This window comes from Canis lupus, chromosome 23, assembly GCF_048164855.1.
Source record: "Canis lupus baileyi chromosome 23, mCanLup2.hap1, whole genome shotgun sequence".
Taxonomy (NCBI): Eukaryota; Metazoa; Chordata; class Mammalia; order Carnivora; family Canidae; genus Canis; species Canis lupus.
The window spans coordinates 17,703,602-17,722,663 of record NC_132860.1 but is presented as its reverse complement, the minus strand read 5'-3'; the positions used below and the strand labels follow the sequence as shown (position 1 = coordinate 17,722,663).

At 36.0% G+C, this 19,062-nt stretch overlaps 1 protein-coding gene across 3 annotated transcripts in view; it reads right to left on the bottom strand.

Annotated features, from left to right (window-relative positions):
- The window catches only part of SBF2 (SET binding factor 2), a 453,884-nt gene that overhangs the window by 85,301 nt on the left and 349,521 nt on the right, over positions 1-19,062 (bottom strand). The gene's annotated exons all lie outside the window — the stretch shown is intronic.

Genomic DNA, 19,062 nt, shown 5'->3' with positions numbered 1-19,062 from the left:
AGAATGAAGGCAGATCATGCATTTGGGACTCAAGAAGAATCGTACCCTCCCTACTGATTACTCTAGCCCTTTTCCTCCCCACCAAGGCTGCTTCCTGTCTCACATACCCCTTTAGCAGACTGTCCTGGGCTTTGAGGGCCTTTTCTGGTAACCAAGTCTGGTCATAGGAGGTAATCTCAAACCAGACCTTCTTTTCCAGGACTTCTTGCTGGGCTTCAATGCACAAGTAAACCTTACTCTGTGATTTACAATAGAGAGAAGGAAAACTAACTCTGCAGGTACTTGTGTCACTTCATAAATATTGACATATCTTATTTAATACCGAATATAAGTTGCACATTATTGCCAATTTAAAAAGAGGAAATAAAAGTTCAGGGAGGTTTAAGTGATTGCCTAAAGTCAGATAACAAAATACAGAAGTAGTGAAGCTAGTTTTTTTTAAGCCCAAAGTTTGTTTGGTTCCAAAGCCCCTGATTTTTTTCTATACCAAATTGTCTTGCAAAAAGAACATCATAAAATAAGTACTAATTAGCACTGCTGTTTTTTTCTGCACTTTAGGATTTTCTTTCCAAAGTAATATTCTTCCTTGAAAATCTGATATGATTTTGATTAACATTGCATTTTGACTTTTACATATGATACATACTATCAAGTTTCAGTTAATGATTTAAACCATCTTTCCACAGCTCTTGCTTTCATTTCCACATATTAAAGCTATTTCAAAAAAATTTTAATCCATCATTTCTCAGCAAACAGAAGGTAACATTCTCAATAGACAATTTTCTTTGTCCATTTTATTTTTTGGAATTAAGTTTGTTTTCTGTGAGTAGAACTAAATATTGGACACTGAAGATTACCATTAAGGTTATATATATAGTTGGTTCATTTCTTAGGAATGCCTAACAGATGAATAAGATACCTGGTAAAAATGATATCCTCAATACATCCTAATTTCCTTTTTGGTCTAGAGCAGACTAAAACCTAGAACTGGAAATAGGCACCACACATTCCGTGAAACGTAGTACTTATGTAGTTGGAAGTCGGATGGCTGTGATTTTGCTTTTGAGAGTCTTTGTAATTCTGCATCCCAAGATAGGATTATGTACTGCTGCTGAGGTGACTGAATGTAACTCCTATCAGGTGGCTATAAGTTGGGCTTGACTATGAAACAAAAATCAAGAGTTCCCCAAGGGGAAGCTGCATTAGGATCACAGTTGATCTTCATAATGCCTGTATACTTGTTTAAAATACAGTTACGATCTACCAATGGGAAATAATGGGCAAAATGTGTGTGGTTTGTGCATACGTAAGCAGAAGCCACAATATGAATCACATATTCCTCCTATACTCTGCTTGTAGATACTTGGGGTGTAGGTTGCACTTCTGTTGTTGTTGCCCCGCAGCACTCTCAGGACTAACAATGATCTCAGTAGCAGTGCACAGACCTATTTTGAAAGGGATTTTAAAGGCATGAAATTCAAACAAGACAAAAGCATAATTTTCAGTTGCCTTTCCTGTAAGTACGGTCAAAGGCAGCACTATTTCTTACAAGTGCATAATAATAAATAGCAGCTCTTGAAATTTCAGAGTTCTGAAATTAATACAGATGAGTTCAGAAAACCACAGCTTTTTAATAAATTCTTATCAGTTTCTCAGATAAGGTACTTTTAGGATCATTGACACACCAAAAAAGCTATTATCAATTATAGATCTCTTATTACAACTTGACAGAGCTCCATAGGGATCTGAGAGTATAATGAAGCCTTGCCTTTCTTTTTCAGCACTTTTCTTCCTGATGTTGCATATTCCCTTTCCTTGGCACATATCAATTATCATCTTCCTATTTATTTTATTTATTTTTTAAAAAGATTTATTTATTTACTTATGATAGACATAGAGAGAGAGAGAGGCAGAGACACAGGAGGAGGGAGAAGCAGGTTCCATGCAGGAGACGTGGGACTCGATCCCAGGTCTCCAGGATCATGCCCTGGTCTGCAGGCAGTGCTAAACCGCTGCGCCACTGGGGCTGCCCATCTTCCTATTTATTGACAAACAAAATGAATAAGCAAAAACTCCCCTAAATCTTCCAAACAAAAGTGGACTGTATATGTTTCAAGGCAGAAAGATGTTATAAAATAGTGACAGTGGCTCAAAAGGTCAGAACTCACAACTTGTTTACCAGGTGAGAAACTGTAGCAGAGGGAAGTGACTATAGAATACTTTTTGGTGACAAGGCAGTCACACAATAGTTATTGCATCTGATATATGCATAAGAAATCATTAATTCCCAAAATACTTCAAATGTGATTATTTTTCCAAACATGAAATTCACCTCCTTTTTTTTGTGGCTTCCTGCTGTTTTGCCAGCCACAAGCAAGGCCCACTGTGTCTCTCACTGTTAGGATGGGCAGGGCTGCTCAATGATGGGTGGGTATGTTCTTAGGACCAGCAGAGGGCAGTAGCATCTTATTCTGCCTACATCACATCAGGGTTTTAGATAGGAATTAGAAAAATGGAGCATTGTAGTCTAGCTGGTCTTGAAAAGAGGTGGTAAGGTGAATAGTGCCTATCTTCACTGTATATTTGAGAGACTGGCTCTATGAAGAAAATGGATTTACCCAAGGTCATTCAGCAAGATGGATAGAGGAGAAAGGAATAGAAATAAGGTTTTCTATTATTCAACATCACTTCTGTAAGATACAAAAATTAAGATATTCCACAAAACAAAAACTATGTTATAATTATCTAGAGAAAGATGTGATAAGATTGTTTAGAGTTTCCAACTTGCTATGTCCTATGATAGTAATATTAGTTGTAAACAAAGAAAACAGGCATCTATCTATAAAACTATCTCCTGATTCTAATCTTTGGTTTGAAGAAAAAATTTTCTTTCGTTTGAAGAAAAAACTTTCCTAAAATGGTTTCTCAAATTGGCCTATATGCCAACTTTATGACCTTTTATTTTGCACAAAGATGAGACACAATGCTGTTGTCAAATGACATCTCTTCTTCTTTCCCTCCAATTTTGGCAATACTATTTAATTTACACTTCCTAATAATTCTTGATTCTTCTCTAAACAAACAAATGATATTTTGCCATACAATTTTATGAGATGTTAAAAAATATGTTGACTACCTTCCTTATCTAGAAAAAAAATAACCCAGATGGTACTAGATTAAGCAATGCCATTCATTTTCCACAAAGCGTTCAAAGGAAACCTCAGCAAGGGATAGGATATGGAGAATAAACTCACAAGGTTCACCAATCAAGAGGCCAGATTCAAATCCAAATAAATGGACACTTATCATCTCAGAGACGAGTTGGTCAAGGGAAAGGTTAAGATATCAGTATGAGGGGCCTGTCTAAGGTCTGGCTAGACATGTTTGTTCTCTAGGCCCAAGGCTCCAATTAGGGAGCTCAGATGGAAACCAGATTTCAGGAAAAAAAGCTAGCTAGTAGGACTGATTCCATAAATATGTAATGGTCTTAAAGAATAACACAGAATACAAAGATTCACTGTTTAAGTTGCTGGGTATTTCCTATCTAGCTCTGGATACTGGAATAAAAGTATACCTCTTTGCACAGTCTGGGGACAGTGCCAGCCAGTCATTTTATGATTCTACACTGGCCAGACCAATTCCAGATATTCAGTCACTTTAAGAATTTGAATTTTTTTTTGTTTCAAATTTTATTTAAGTTCCAGTTAGTTAACAGTGTCATATTAGTTTCAGAAGTAGAATTTAGTGATTTATCACTTACATATAACATCCAGTGCTCATCACAAATGCCCTTTTAATACCCAACACCCATTTAACCCAACCCCACCCCCACCCCCTTGCCTGCCTCCCTCCAGCAACCCTCTTTGTTTTCTGTAGTTAAGGGTCTATTTTATGGTTTGCCTTTCTTTTTTCCCCTCTAAATGCTTAGTCTGAGAGACAAACAAAAGGAAGATAGGAATAGGAAAAATGTGAATCAAAAACTAGTATTTATTAACTTTTTTTAAAAGATTTTATTTATTCATGAGAGACAGAGACAGAGAGAGAGAGAGAGAGAGAGAGGCAGAGACACACGCAGAGGGAGAAGCAGACTCTACTCAAGGAGCTCGTTGTGGGATTTGATCCCAGAACCCTGGAATCATGCCCTTAGCTGAAAGCAGAGGCTCAACCGCTGAGCCACCCAGGTGTCCCTGTATTTATCAAATCTTAAACAAACCTTAAATGTCTTTGCTTGGTGCATTTTTTTTTTAAACGGGACATTTTATATTGTAGATTTGGTTGAAGCCCATTCTGTACCTCTCTTGATCCCATTTCCCTCTGAATCCAGAGGTAACAATGATCCTGAATTAGGTATTTTTCACTCCCATTTATATGATTTTTATACTGTATATGATTCACAAATCATATACAGGGGTTATATTGTAGGTTTCATTTTATCCCTTACTGATGATGCTTCTCAAAGTATACAACTTATATTTCATTGACTTATATAACATTTAGTTAAACTATATAATTAATTGAAAAAAACACAACGAACTCTGTAAACATACAACTCAGAAGGAGCAGAAAGAGAATAGCCTATAAGCAAGGAGTATATTGGATATTGTGTGCACTAGTCAGTGGAATTTATAGAATGGTAAATAATCCAAGTAATTAAAAAAAGGTAACTGTTATAGTTTTTTCTGTTCTGCTACCTGACACTCCAAGATTGAACAATGAACGTAACCTCAAATTCCTAATGGTCTAAACTTCTCTCAGGTTACTTAGAAAATCCAGGCACACAATTCCTATACAAGAAGTATATTCACTCACCAGCATTGCCCAGTATTCATTTGATATGCCAATTTCAGTAGCTGGAATGACAGGGATGAAGTCCTTAAACCACTTATCCTTCTAATGATTCTCTGTATTAAGTTGTTTAGTAAATATTAAGAGATCAGATGACATTTCAATTTTTTTTCCTTTGTGGTCCAAAAACTAGTAGGTATCAAATCTATGCTTGTTGTCAAGTCCTCTGCCTGGTTTGGTAGTCTTTTTTTTTTTTTTTTTTTAAGGTTTTATTTATTTTAGAAAGAGAAGTAGAGTTGAGTGAGTAGGGCGAGGGGCAAAAGAAGAGGGGAAGCAGACTTCTCGCTAAATGTGGAGTCCAATGTGACCAGCAGCACTATTTCACAACCTTGAGACAATGACCTGGGCCAAAACCAAGAGTCAGATGCCCAACTGACTGAGTCACCTGGGAGACCCTCTGGGTTTGGCTTTTTTTTTTTTTTTTAAGAATGCATTTTATTTTATTGCAGTACTTCTTGTAGGGACAAAATGTGGAAACAGAGTGTATTACCATCACTAGGGAAATAATTGACTAAATGGTGGTATAGTCACATCACAGAAGATAAAGCAACACAGACTATTGTATGGCTAAGAGTGAGTAAGCTCTCTATCAATTGACCTGGAAAGATTTCCACTATGTATTTTTACTAAGAAAGGAAATGCAAAGAATTTTATAACCTCTTTATTTTGTAAAATGGTGAGGAGGAAATCCCCATGTATAGAGTTTGTCTAATTTAAGGAATAGGTAGAAGGTGTGCAAGGGCACACAGAAGTTGTTAACTAGCTCAGAGCAAGGGGGATGGAGTTATTGGGGAGAAGGGGAGAGAGAGGAGGTAAGCAGGTGGGTTAGCCTTCATATATATAATATATATTTTTTATATATATATATTTTTTTCTTTATTTATTTATGATAGTCACACAGAGAGAGAGAGAGAGAGGCAGAGACACAGGCAGAGGGAGAAGCAGGCTCCATGCACCGGGAGCCCGACGTGGGATTCGATCCCGGGACTCCAGGATCGCGCCCTGGGCCAAAGGCAGGCGCCAAACCACTGCGCCACCCAGGGATCCCCAGCCTTCATATATTTTAAAGGGATTCAAACCATACAAATATATTCTCTAATCAAAATGGAATTAAATTAGCAATTAATAACAGAAAGTTATCTGGAAAATCTCCCAAATTTGGAAACTAACTCATGGATCAAATAAGAAATAAAAGGGGAAATTAGAAAGTACTTTGCATTAAATGAACATGAAAACATATTAGAATTTATGAGATGCCACTAACCCATTTCTTTTGGGAAGATTTATAGCACTAAATGCCTGTGTTAGCAAAGAAGAATGGTCTCAAATCAATAACCACAGCTTACACTTAGAAAAAATAGGAAAAAAAAAAAGCAAATTAAAGTCAAAGCAAACAAAAGAAGGGAATCAAGATCAAAGCAATCATCAATGAAACAGAAAAATAAAAAAAATCAATAAAACCAAAAGCAGATTCTTTGAGATTACTAAAATAAATCTTTAGCTAGACTGATTAGAAATAATAAGACAAAATTACAAATGTCACAAATGAGAGGTAACATCATCAAACATTCTACAGACATTTTATAAAAATCATAAAGAAATATGAACAACTTTATAGTCCATAATATTGACTATTTAGATGAAATAGACAAAGTCCTTAAAAGATACAAACTACAAACCTCACTCAGGAGGAAATATAACTTGAATATGCCCATAAGGATAAGAGAAATTGAAACTGTAGTAAAAAGACTTCTCAAAGAAAGCCCCAACATGAATGGCTCCACTAAAAACTCTCAAACATTTAAGAAATAACTTATACCGGGATCCCTGGGTGGCGCAGCGGTTTGGCGCCTACCTTTGGCCCGGGGCGCGATCCTGGAGACCTGGGATCGAATCCCACATTGGGCTCCCGGTGCATGGAGCCTGCTTCTCCCTCTGCCTGTGTCTCTGCCTCTCTCTCTCTCTCTGTGACTATCATAAATAAATAAATAAAAATTAAAAAAAAAAAGAAATAACATACCAATCTACCAAACTCTTCCAAATAATTAATGACAGAAGACCTCTCAACTCATTCTATAAGCGTGTTATCTCTGATTACAAAACTAGAAGACATTACAAAATTAGACCAATATGCTTCACGAATATAGATGCAAAAATTCTAAACACAATTTTAGCAAATCAAATGTAGCATATATATAAAAGGATAATACATTTTTACCAAGCAAATTGCAAATTCAAAATAAGGCAATGGCATAAAGAGTGAGGGTGGATGAGGTACTGACGAATCAATGGTTCCAATGCCCAGGGATTTTTGGTTTGGCAGATTCCAGAGATGAAATGACAAATACAAAGAGGCTATATATTTACCCCAAATAGCACATGTTCTAGAGTAACCTTTATTCATCCACTGATGAAAATGAATACTGTTCCTAGATAAAAATAATAGGTTAGCCACTCTAAAAACAGCTGATACTTCTTGGATTCCACTTTATCAGAGATTAAGGGGAAACTGCCTTTTAGGACTTAGGGAATGTTTTAGATGACCTGAAGTGATCACTATAAAACAATTTTTACAGTGCATCACAAAGGTCTAAAAGAGGTGGGAATTCATGATATAAAAAATTATTACATTGGACTTGGCAATGATTTATTTCTCAGATTATTAAAGGCATAATGATAAAAGAAAAATAAGGAAATTGTACTTCGCAAAATTTAAAAATTTTGTGCATCAAAAGATACTATCTGCAGAGTAAAAAGGCAACTCACAGAATGAGAGAAAATATCTGCACATCATACATAAGATAACCATACTCTGAAAAATATTACAAGTCATGTATCTGATTAATATTTAGAATATATAGAGAACTTCTAAAACTCAAAAATAACAACAAGAAAAACAGCCTGATTAAAAAATGGTTAAAGGACTTGAGTGGACATTTCTCCACAAAAGATAGATGGCCAATAAACACACGAAAAGATGCTCATATCACTAATGGTTAGAGAAATGCAAATCAAAACTATAGTAAAATACTACCTCACACCCATTAGGATTGGTACTATCAAAAAAGAAAAAAGCTAACTCAGAAAATAGGATGAAGGAGATTGGGAGATATAGGCTTCCAGTTATGAAATGAGTAAGTCATGGGGATAAAAGGTAGAGAACAAGGAATACAGTCATTGGTATTGCAATAGCATTGTCTCGTGACAGATGGTAACTACACTTGTGAGCATAGCATAATGTATAGACTTGCTGAATCACTATGCTGCACATCTGAAACTAATGTAACATTTTGTGTCGGCTATATTTCAATTAAAAAATAATATAAAAAATGAATAAATTAAAAAATCATACTGTATTCCTTAAACTTAGTGAAGTATGCTAATTATTTTTCAATAAACCTGGGTAAAAAAAAAAACAGAAAAAAAAAAAAACAAAAACAAGGGCTGGAGATGATATGAAGAGGGAAGACTTGTACACTGCTGTTAGGAATGTAAAATGGTGCAGCCGCTATGGAAAACAGTTGTGTGGTTCCTCAAAAAAAAAAAAAAAAAAAAGTCAGAAAAAGAATTATCATATGATCTAGCACCTCCACTTCAAAAGAACATATGGTGGCAGTGGTTGACAGTGATGTGAATGTATTTAATATCACTGAACTGTACACTTAAAAACGGTCTAGGGGAGCCTGGGTGGCTTAGCTGGTTAAGCGTCTGACTCTGATTTCAGCTCAGGTCATGAAATCAAGTCCTGCGTCAGGCTCTGCACTCAGTGGGGCATCTACTTGAGATTCTCCCTTTCCCTTTCCTTTTGCCGCTCCCCCTGCTCACACGCTTGTACATTTTCTCTCTAAAGTGAATTAATAAAAATCTTTAAAAAAAATGGTCAAGAAGGTAAATTTTATGTTATGTATATTTAACAACAATAAAAAAGAAAAAACTAGCCCACAGTCATGAATAGTAGTTGTAGTCATTCGTCACAGTCTGGTAATTCAGAAGATACACTATGGAAGTAAATCTAAGAAGATTATACTATAACATATGCTCACTTCATTTCAGGGTAGCTCTGCCCCATGGCAGTGGGAAGATCCAATAAACAAAACACTCAACATAGTATCTGGCACTTAATATGTATTTAGTAAACAGCAGCAGTAGCCAGGGGCTAATGGAGATAGAGCAGGCAGTGGCATAGTTATACAGGTCATTGTATAACAGGTGAAAGCCTATGTGGGAAGTCATGGATATCTTAGAAAAATATGAGCACCTGCCTGGGTAGACAATAAACAGTTTTAGGGGTCTGCAGAGGTAGCAAGGCAGACCAGGCTCAGAAAGCTGCCTATGGCCATTCACCTCTAGATAATCTGCATATAATACGTCCCTTTTTTTTTTTGTTATATCAGGATAAAAAGACAAAGATGTATCCCCTGGAAGTGTACATTTCATTACTTTTATGATTAAACTTTACAGTTAAACCTTCTGATTAAATTTGGATATTATCACTACTTGAGAGACTATTCTGATAATGAACTGAACCTAGAGGAAAAACACAATTAGCAAGCTCTAATTTTTAATTTGAATTTCATTACCAATAATGTAAGAAAAATGAACTTCCTTATACTATATTCTGTTTTGTATTAGATGAAAGCAGAAACCAGTGCTATTGAATTACAATTTTGTAGTACATCTTTTCCTTTCATAGTTTCCATCTATTCAACTTTTCCAAAGACAAAAAACAAAACAAAACATAAAAAACCCCAAAATATTCTTTTGTTAGAACTAAAGCTAAGTAAGTTTTGAAAGCATTTCCTATGAACAAAAGAATCAACATCTTAGGGACTATATTTCTGAATTTCACTAAAGTTTTGACTCAAAAATTTAAGGCCGTTGTCAATGACCAAATAAAGACTCAAATTGTAGGTTACATTCATGGTACAGTGAACCGTGGGTGAAGTAACTGCAACTGTTACTTCAGTGCCTACATTTTCTAAGGGTTTTATTTTGAAACTGTGGTCTTCAAAGAATGAGTGACGGATAGCCAGTGTGATTCACTAAGGTGGTGCCTACGCAAAGTGGAGGCCACAGAGCAGTAAATACTGGGGTTGGACCTTGAACAGTTTCTGACTGATAGAATATTCTGAGATGAGTCACCCAAGCTGTAGCTTAAGTTCATTATGAAGATAACACCTTCTTGACGTGGATGTGTATCTGAAAAAGGCAGACACTAACCTATTTTTGAGAAGTAAAACTTAGTATTATATGCTGACTATATATAGTAGGGAAAGAAAATGTATTTCTTAAAAAGAAATATGCCCCTGTTTTTGAGGAAAACAATTCTTCTTCAACTTTAGTTCTACTGCTTCTTTTTCAAGTTGGAAAGATTCATTACAACTAAGTCTCTAAATAAGGAACAAACTGTTAACCCAGTAGCCATTTTGCAGGAAGAAGAATTATCTACTGAATCATATAGATTGGGTCAAAGTTATCAAAGTGTTTGCACAGGTAAGCCCACAACTATATCTAGAATTCTAGAAAATAAGTAAATAGTAGTAATTATTTTGCTAAAAATAACCAAGACAGGTCCAGGGTTAAGAATAAATAGTTGTAAAGTATATTAGACTGTTCTAGGACTGAAGATGGTCTTCAAGCTCCAGGGGATCATTTCCCACCTCTAAGGCTTTTAGGAACACCACAACATTCACCTCCTCACCTCTATTCCCAAGCTCTATGTCCATTTATTGTCTAGAATTTTACTGTTCTTGTTTCATTCTTATAGCTTAAGGCCTAGTTCCTAGTAAAAAGAAAATATCCCTTCGAGTCTATGGATTCCTTACCCAGGTGCCTACAACTGACTATGAAAGAAGGCTTTGAGATTAAGTTTCCTTAACAGGACAAAAGAAACTGTCATTAAAGAATCAGGAATCTACAGCAGGAGAAAATAAAAGAGCCAATGAAGTTGGAAAAGGGCATGGAACAAGGTTGGGGAAATCACATATTTTCCCCAGTGTGCCTGGTCACCTCTCCCTAAGGGGTCTGGTCTGGGTCACTGGAATATGCAGAAAAAGGTTCCCAATTTATGTAGAGGTGGGAGGAATACAAGTCAATGTTGATAAGTGGCAGTAGATTTTTCTGCCTATCATCAAACATTTGTATGAGTGTGCACATCTACTGCTGTGAGAGCACAAATGTGGAAGTATATGGGCACACACAAACACATACACATAATACTTGTGAACTTTAAATCACTTACTTGTTTTGAAGTATAGACTCATTAAATTAAATGAAACCCCAGAGATAATTTTTTCATTGACATATGGGATGCTGAGACACACAGAAGTAGAGGGGCATAACCAAGGTCACACAGCTAGTTATAGAAGTGCTAAAACCAGAAAATGGTGTTTTATAAGGTATAAAATAATTTGGCCACATCTTTCCAATCCTCTTGACTTCCTAAGTACTATCCACTCATGTAGATATCATCCTGCAGGTGAAAGAACTGATTCCCTCTGTGCTAAATATACCCCTTCCTTCTTCCCTTCCCTCCTTCCTTCTTTCTTAAAGAAATTATTTGAGAGAGAGAATGACAGAGATAGTGAGAGAGAGTATGAATGGGAAGGAGAGGGAGAAGTAGGCTCCCCGGTAAGCAGGGAGCCCAACATGGGGCTTGATCCCAGGACCCCAGGATTAGGACCTGAGCTGAAGGCTGACGCTCAACTGACTTGAGCCACCCAGGCACTTCTACTCTGCTTTCTGGTTAAGCTATTTCTTCCACTTGGAATCTCTCCTTCCAACTTCTACTGGTTAAAATCCTACTCAATCACCAGGATTCTGTTCCAATGCTACCTTTTCCAAAATGCCTTCCTGGTTGCTTCCGCTCTGTTTCCAATTTGTTATAAATTGACTGATTATGTCCCCCTAAAATTCATATGTTGAAACCCTAGCCCCCACTATTGTGTATTTGAAAGAAGTAATTAAGATTAAATGCGGGGTCCTGAGAGTGGGGTCCTGATCTGATAGGATTAGTGTCCTTCTAAGAAGAGATACCAGAGAGTGCTCTCTCTCAACCCCTTTCCCTTCCTCCTTCCCTTTCTACTGCATATGCACTGAGGAAAGGTCATGTAAAGACAGCAAGGAGGCAGCTCCAAGTCAGACAGAGTCCTTAACAAGAAATTGAATTGGCCAGAACCTTGATCTTGGATATCTAGCATCCAGAAGCATGAGAAAATAAATGTTTATTCTTTAAGGCATGATCTATGCTATTTTGTTATGGCAGCCCAAGCAGATCAAGACACTGTCTTATGCAGAACTTTGTTTATACTTCTCTAATAATTATTTTATTCTGTTTTTACTTTTAGGACATTTTTACTCAAGCATGTGCTGAAATTACATGTTAGAATCTCTCAGAATTAAAAAAAAAAAAAAAAAAAAAAGAATCTCTCAGAATTATCCAAGATGGAAGAGCTTTTGACAGATTTTAGTGGCCATTATGCTCTATTTAGTAGCAATAAGGAGAATTAGTATTTTTATTGCAGAAAATAATCAAGATATAGAGGGCTTTTCAAAATAATTTTCTACTGTTTTCTAAGAAGATGTATCATATGAAATCAGTTCCTACATTGTTCTGTTTTTGCATGCTCATTAAGAGATCATAAATATTAAAAGACCAACAATTTATATACTAGGTTCTATATACTAGGTTTTATAAATAAAGTATTGAACTATTAATCAATTAAACATAAATAATTTTAAAATTTTGTGTACATATAGTCTCTCCCCTAATGGCCTTTGAGGGAGAAACCATTTCTGGCACATATTGGCATCAACTCAAATGTCCAGTTAAAGTACCTTAAATATGAACATTAGAGATACATAGAATGCTTGTTGAACTCTAAAGAAGTTAATTATATATTTTCCAGGGGTTTGCTTCTAACATTACAATTTTTATTCTAATTTTATTGGTTGGAAATGTCACCCAAGAGCATAATAAAACTATCTAATTTCTCACAGCCATTCCAGATGGTTCTCTGACTTTTTCCTGGTAATCCCCTGCCATCAACACAAAAGCAGTCCAATGACTGAGGGTTCCGGCACTGCTTTCATTTCCCAATACTTAAATCTCCTGCTGAACATGGTCTCTCTTTATCTTTATGTCTCTCACATTATGTAAAAATCTATCAGTGACAAACAGGAACGACTGCAAAGCTGAAGAAATTAAAAACAGACCTCATAAGTTAGGTACAACATGTTTCTCTTTGTACATAAAGGGAATTTGCTGAGTCACTGAGTCAAGTATTTATAGCACCACATAATTTATTTTCTGCTGTAATAACTTCTGTAATTCAGCAGCTCCTCCACAAGTCTCTGTTAAATCTATGATTTCTCAAAAATGCTAACAATGCTGACTAATAAGAAGGAAACAATGCTACCTAAGCAAAATTAAGCTAAAGGAGCAATCTATTTATAAATTGCTCTTTAGGGACAAGTTATTAATAAAATCTTGGCTTTTGCTACCCATAAAAAGAGTCATGAGCTGTGCATTTTCCATTCTTTTCTCTATTATGTTATCAGGCTGTACTTAACCAGAAGTTTTCTAATTCTTGCCCTTAGGTCTTTTCCCTACTATACTACACAATAAGAATTCATAGCCAGAGAAGCTAAAAGCTATAGGTTGTAAAAGCTAGCATCTTACCAGCTGCAGATACAGGGTTTTTGTTTTGTTTTATTTTTTGTTTTAGCTGTCTAGAGTTTTTTTTTTTTTTTAATTAAGCCAACATTTACAAATGAGATTTTATTTAAAGGCTAAATTTTCAGCTTCTCTTGAAAAACTGAAAAATGTGGTAACAATGTTTCTGCATTCCTATAGGGTGACAACTGATGGAGCTGAGTGGTAGCTGCCCTCATTAGATATGTTCTTCCTTTGACCTGCTTAACTCATTTGCATCATTCATTGGCCTCTTTGGTTTATAATCCCTGCTAAAAGCAAACCATGCTATAGATAACTTTCCATGTAGATTTCTAGTAACTGTAATCAACATTTGTCTGTCATAGTAGCCTGCTACGTGGCCTCTGTTCCTCCAACCTCTAAATCCTCTTGAACATCTTCCACTCTGTTGTAAGATTCTGAAACAAGGGATCCCTGGTGGCTCAGCGGTTTAGCACCTGCCTTTGGCCCAGGGCGTGATCCTGGAGTCCCAGGATTGAGTCCCGGGATCAAGTCCCATGTTGGGCTCCCAGCATGGAGCCTGTTTCTCCCTCTGCCTGTGTCTCTGCCTTTCTCTCTCTCTCTCTCTCTCTCTCTCTCTCTCTATGTCTATCATGAATAAATAAATACAATCTTAAAAAAAAAAGATTCTGAAACACAATTTTGTCATTGCCTTGTTCAAGAGTATGATATTAGATTCTTCTTGGTGACTAGAGAATAATATTAGTCTAAACTCCTTAATATGACATCCTGACACTGCTATAGAAAAGTAAAGATGGATGGAAATTAAAATGGATACACTAATCCTTTAGCAAGGCTTGACTTTAAACTGAACAAAACTTTCTCTTCCTCATTCTTGAAGCCTCCCAATCCTCTTCACTTGTTTTTCTATAGAATTTTTTGTTCTAGGAACTCATATTGATATTGACATCTCACTGATTTCAACACATACTTAGTTACGAGATTTGAGAGAGATTTGGATGGTCGAAGCCAATGCTACTCATGTGACCACCATGAATACATAATAAATGCAGGTAGCAGCATGTACCAGATTCCTATGGAAAACACTCAGATTCTGTATTTTCCTCTAATATCCGCTTTTTAAAGATTTTATTTATTTATTCATGAAAGACACACAGAGAAAGGCAGAGACATAGGCAGAGAGAGATGCAGGCTCCTCGCAGGGAGCCCAACAAGGAACTCAATCCTGGGTCCCAGGATCATGCCCTGAGCCAAAGGCAGACACTCAACCCCTGAGCCACCCAGGTGTCCCCCCTCAGTCTTTTATACTGGGCAGTTTTGAAGGCAGCCTGCTAAAACCTCCTTTGCCTGACAAAATAATAAAATTACTGTTTCTCTTTATCCCAAAACTCTCTTTGTGTTATATTTTGGCTCCAGAGAAGAAAGTTTGGTTTTTGACAATTCTAGGCATTCTGTGATTTGATTCCAAATTATTTTACTCGTCACATTTTCTACATCTAATGACTAAGTAGAGTGACACTATCCTAAAAGAAAGTGTCAAGTAGCCTAATATAAAGTTCTGCCCTTTCCAACATTTTTATCAATAACTGAGATAATAAGAAGTATGATTTTCAAATATAAGTAGGAGAAAGAACAGGAAATATTTGTAATTATTTATATCAATCCTATAGGATGCATACCTTAATCCTGTTTACTGACTTTGAACAAATGCTCATCATGGAAAACAAAAATATCTGGAGTCTGTGGTATTTTAAGATTACATACATGTCAACCATAAATGTAAAGATACTAAACTTCTTTGCCTTTTATAGCACCAGAAAGCATTCCTAAAGCATTTTTGGATTAGAAGCTCATTTTTTTCAAGACCCAAAAGAAACACGTGATGACATATAAAATAATTAAGCAATGATTAAAAAAAATAAGATTTGCATTTGGAAAGAGGGCTCTCTGCACAGCATAGGTACCTAAGGATAAATTATACTCTAACTATGAACATTTTTCAGAGCACCAAAGATGTGGTTAGCACTATGCTGGGGGCCATGATGGTATTCTAAAATGTACTGTCATGTACAAGGTTTAGAACATTGGGATGAAGCCATTGGGATAGTATATAGTTACATTAGGAAGAACAAATAACTGACATTTGTGACACAACATCCCACTAACAGAATTGTGCTGTAAAAACGTCAAGTTTATTAATTCCAAAAAAGGTGATATAGTCCAGATAATTTTTTTTAATTCAATTCTTTGAAAGGATTCAAATTCCATTCCTGTTGGACCAATCTCTCATGATAACATTTTGGTATGAGGCACACCCAGATGTCAGCTCAATGCACTTCTCAAAGTCATGTCAGCTTCAGTTAACTTTCTTGGATGGAGAAGATAACAGATTTTAGTGTTGGCCAAGTATAGTCTCTGCAATCCCCTCCACCTCCAATTAAATAAATGAATTTATTTGGTAAGAAAAACAGTAAAGCAAAATGTGTTGTTTTTCCACAGCTTTCCTTGTAATACCATAGATCTTTATAACATAATGAGTCAAGCCATCAAACATGCAATTGGGAAATCAATTATTTAGTAAATAGATAAAAATTCTGGTCTAATACAAATGCCTTTTTAACTTAAGACATAGCAAAAATGTAAACGGCAGCCAGAGAGCCTTTCTAGGCTTGCATTGCAGGGCCTGCTTAAAAAGAAAACAAATCTCTTTATTATTTGTTAAACTCTGAAAATTATGAATTAGTACTTTCATTGTTATTCTATAGAAAATCTGCTATCAATTTCACCAGTATTAGGATGAAGCCAGTAAAATTTTGACTTAACCACAAGAAATACCAAGAATTATTAATGGTGATATATTTTCTTGAATCACAGAAAGTATACAACTGTTTACTTCAGCAGATATTTGTAATAATGAAGTGAAGTAATTTAGCATGATGAGACCACAGATTAACACTTCAATATATGATATTCTACTTTTGTGAATCTTCCAAAAACAGTTCTTAAAAATATTTTCTCTTGGGGCTCTGAGTGGTGCAGCTGGTCAAGCATCTGACTTTTGGTTTTGACTCATCTAGTAATCTCAGGGTCATTAAGATTGAGTCCTGTGTTCACACTCAGTGTAGAGTCTGTTTAAGATTCTCTCTTCTCCCTCTGCCCCTCTTGCTCCTGCTCTTTCTCCCAAATAAATAAATCTTAAAAAAAAATCTTCTCTTACACTAATCAAGATTTCTTTTAAGCCATATTCCACTACAAAGTTAAGAAAATATTGTGTAATTAATGTTGTTCCCCTGACCCAAGCACCTATAACCGCCCCTTCATTGATGATATCTGGATGTCAGAACTTGGCATCAAAGATCTACATAATAATAATATCAATATTAGCTAAGTGTTACATAGCACTTGTTATGTATCAGTATCTCTGTTATCTATTGCTCTGAAAAATAACAGCCCAAAAGTTAGTGGCTTAAAAAGAACGATTTCATTATCTCTTACTACTTAATAGGTTGACTGATGGTGAAGGGGAATGGGTCCTGGACTCAGACTACCTATGTTTAAATAACTTTGGGTAAGTTACTTAGTTTTTCTGTGTCTTATTTTCCTCATCTGTTAAATAAAGAAAAAAGTAGGGTTTTTAATCTCATACTTCTCAAGGTTATGACTGTGAGGATTAAACAGCATGGTACATGTAAGGTGGTTCATACAGTGTCTCTGGTACTTAGGAAATGTACAATCAATGCTAAGTATATTATTATTATTATTATTGTATTTTATAAGTTCTTTTTTCCAAATAAATTATAATAAATCACAAGTTCCTCAAAGATAGAGTCTATATCTTCTATGTTAAGGTTCCTCATTTAGCTTACCAAAGGGTTGTGAACATAAAGAGCTGAATACATACTTTTTAACAGAAATCAATAGGTACAATGAATTAAGACAGGTATCTTATTTTTCATTAACCTTTCAGAATTTTAAACTTCTAGATCTGAAAAAAGGCAGGGAGTTATTTTTTAGGTCCTAAAAGCACCATTCTCTCTCTCTATCAACTCTGGAGAGTACTATCTTTAAAACAATGTCTACTGGTAAAGTATGTTATTAAGCTATATGAGACAGCACCAGCATTTTCACAAATGGTAACAGATTCTCTGGGTTTTAGGACCTTTAAAGACTTCTGAGTCTAAATATGAACCTTTTTTTAAAAAGATTTTATTTATTTATCCATGAGAGATACAGAGAGAGAGGCAGAGATACAGGCAGGGGAAGAAGCAGGCTCCCTGTGGGGAACCTGATGTGGGACTCAATCCCAGGACCCTGGGATCACGCCCCTAGTCAAAGGCAGATGCTCAACCACTGAACCACCCAGTGCCCTTTTATGTGCAACTAAAATGTGCAACTTTTAAGGCACTGATGTCCAGACCTTACCCCCAAAGATTTGGTTTCAACTGGCTTTGATGGAAGTTTTGTATTTGCTGTCTTTAAAATCACTCAGGTGACTAATGTGCAACAAGGTTGAGAGTCATGGATCCAGGCCAAAGGATTACAGCTCATATAGTACAAAGAGCTGATCTGGAATTAGAGGACTTGGGCTCTTGTACTGAACACTGGATAATCAACTCAATTCAACAAATTTTTTGGTGACACTCTCTGGACCACTTAAAGATGGGAGTGGGGTTCAGACTTTTTTTTTGAAAGTGGAGTTTAAGTTTCAAATGAAATCTTATTTGTAAGTTCACTGTGTATAAAGATATGTTAGGTTAGGGTTAGGAATCTCTGCTATATTGCTTCCCACTGCTCTTCTATGTAGGAAGCTGACTCTCTAACCCTGCATTTTCCTCTTATAGTTTTGGTAGCACACTTGCTCCTTACATCAACGTTGCAGATTTTACTCTTCTTGGGGCACAAATGAAATGAGGACAAAAAACTGTTACAGAGCTGTGGATGGAAAAACTACTTGTGCTCACAAGAATATTGCCCCAGGAGGGTCCCTATCTGTTCAAGCCCTGTTGGAGGCACCATACTATGTATCTAGCTTCTGACTTCTCACTTAAGATGGTCACCAGTATCTTCTGAGCTAAATTAAGAATTATTCACTTTTCTATAATTGTTCCCTGTAATGTTAAAAGAAAACCTAAAGGGTACCTGGGTGGCTCAGTGGTTGAATGTCTGCCTTTGGCTCAGGTCGTAATCCCAGGGTCTTGGGATCAAGTGCTGCATCGGGCTCACCACAGGGAGCCTGCTTCTCTCACTGCCTATGTCTTTGCCTCTCATGAATAAATAAAATCTTAAAAAAAAAAAAAGGAAACCTAAAAAAATAAGTTATGTATTCAATCATATAAACTCATTCCCAAGATTTCATGGAAACACCCCGAGGAAGTAAATATAAAAACCAAAGCTTTTTGGGACCTAGATATTCAAATAGTATAAATTTACCCATTACTACACATCATGTCAACTCTCCCAAGTGGCTTGTGTACTTTTAATTGCATTATCTTGAAAATTTGAAATATTCTCTAAATAATTTAAATCTATAATCTAACAGTTTC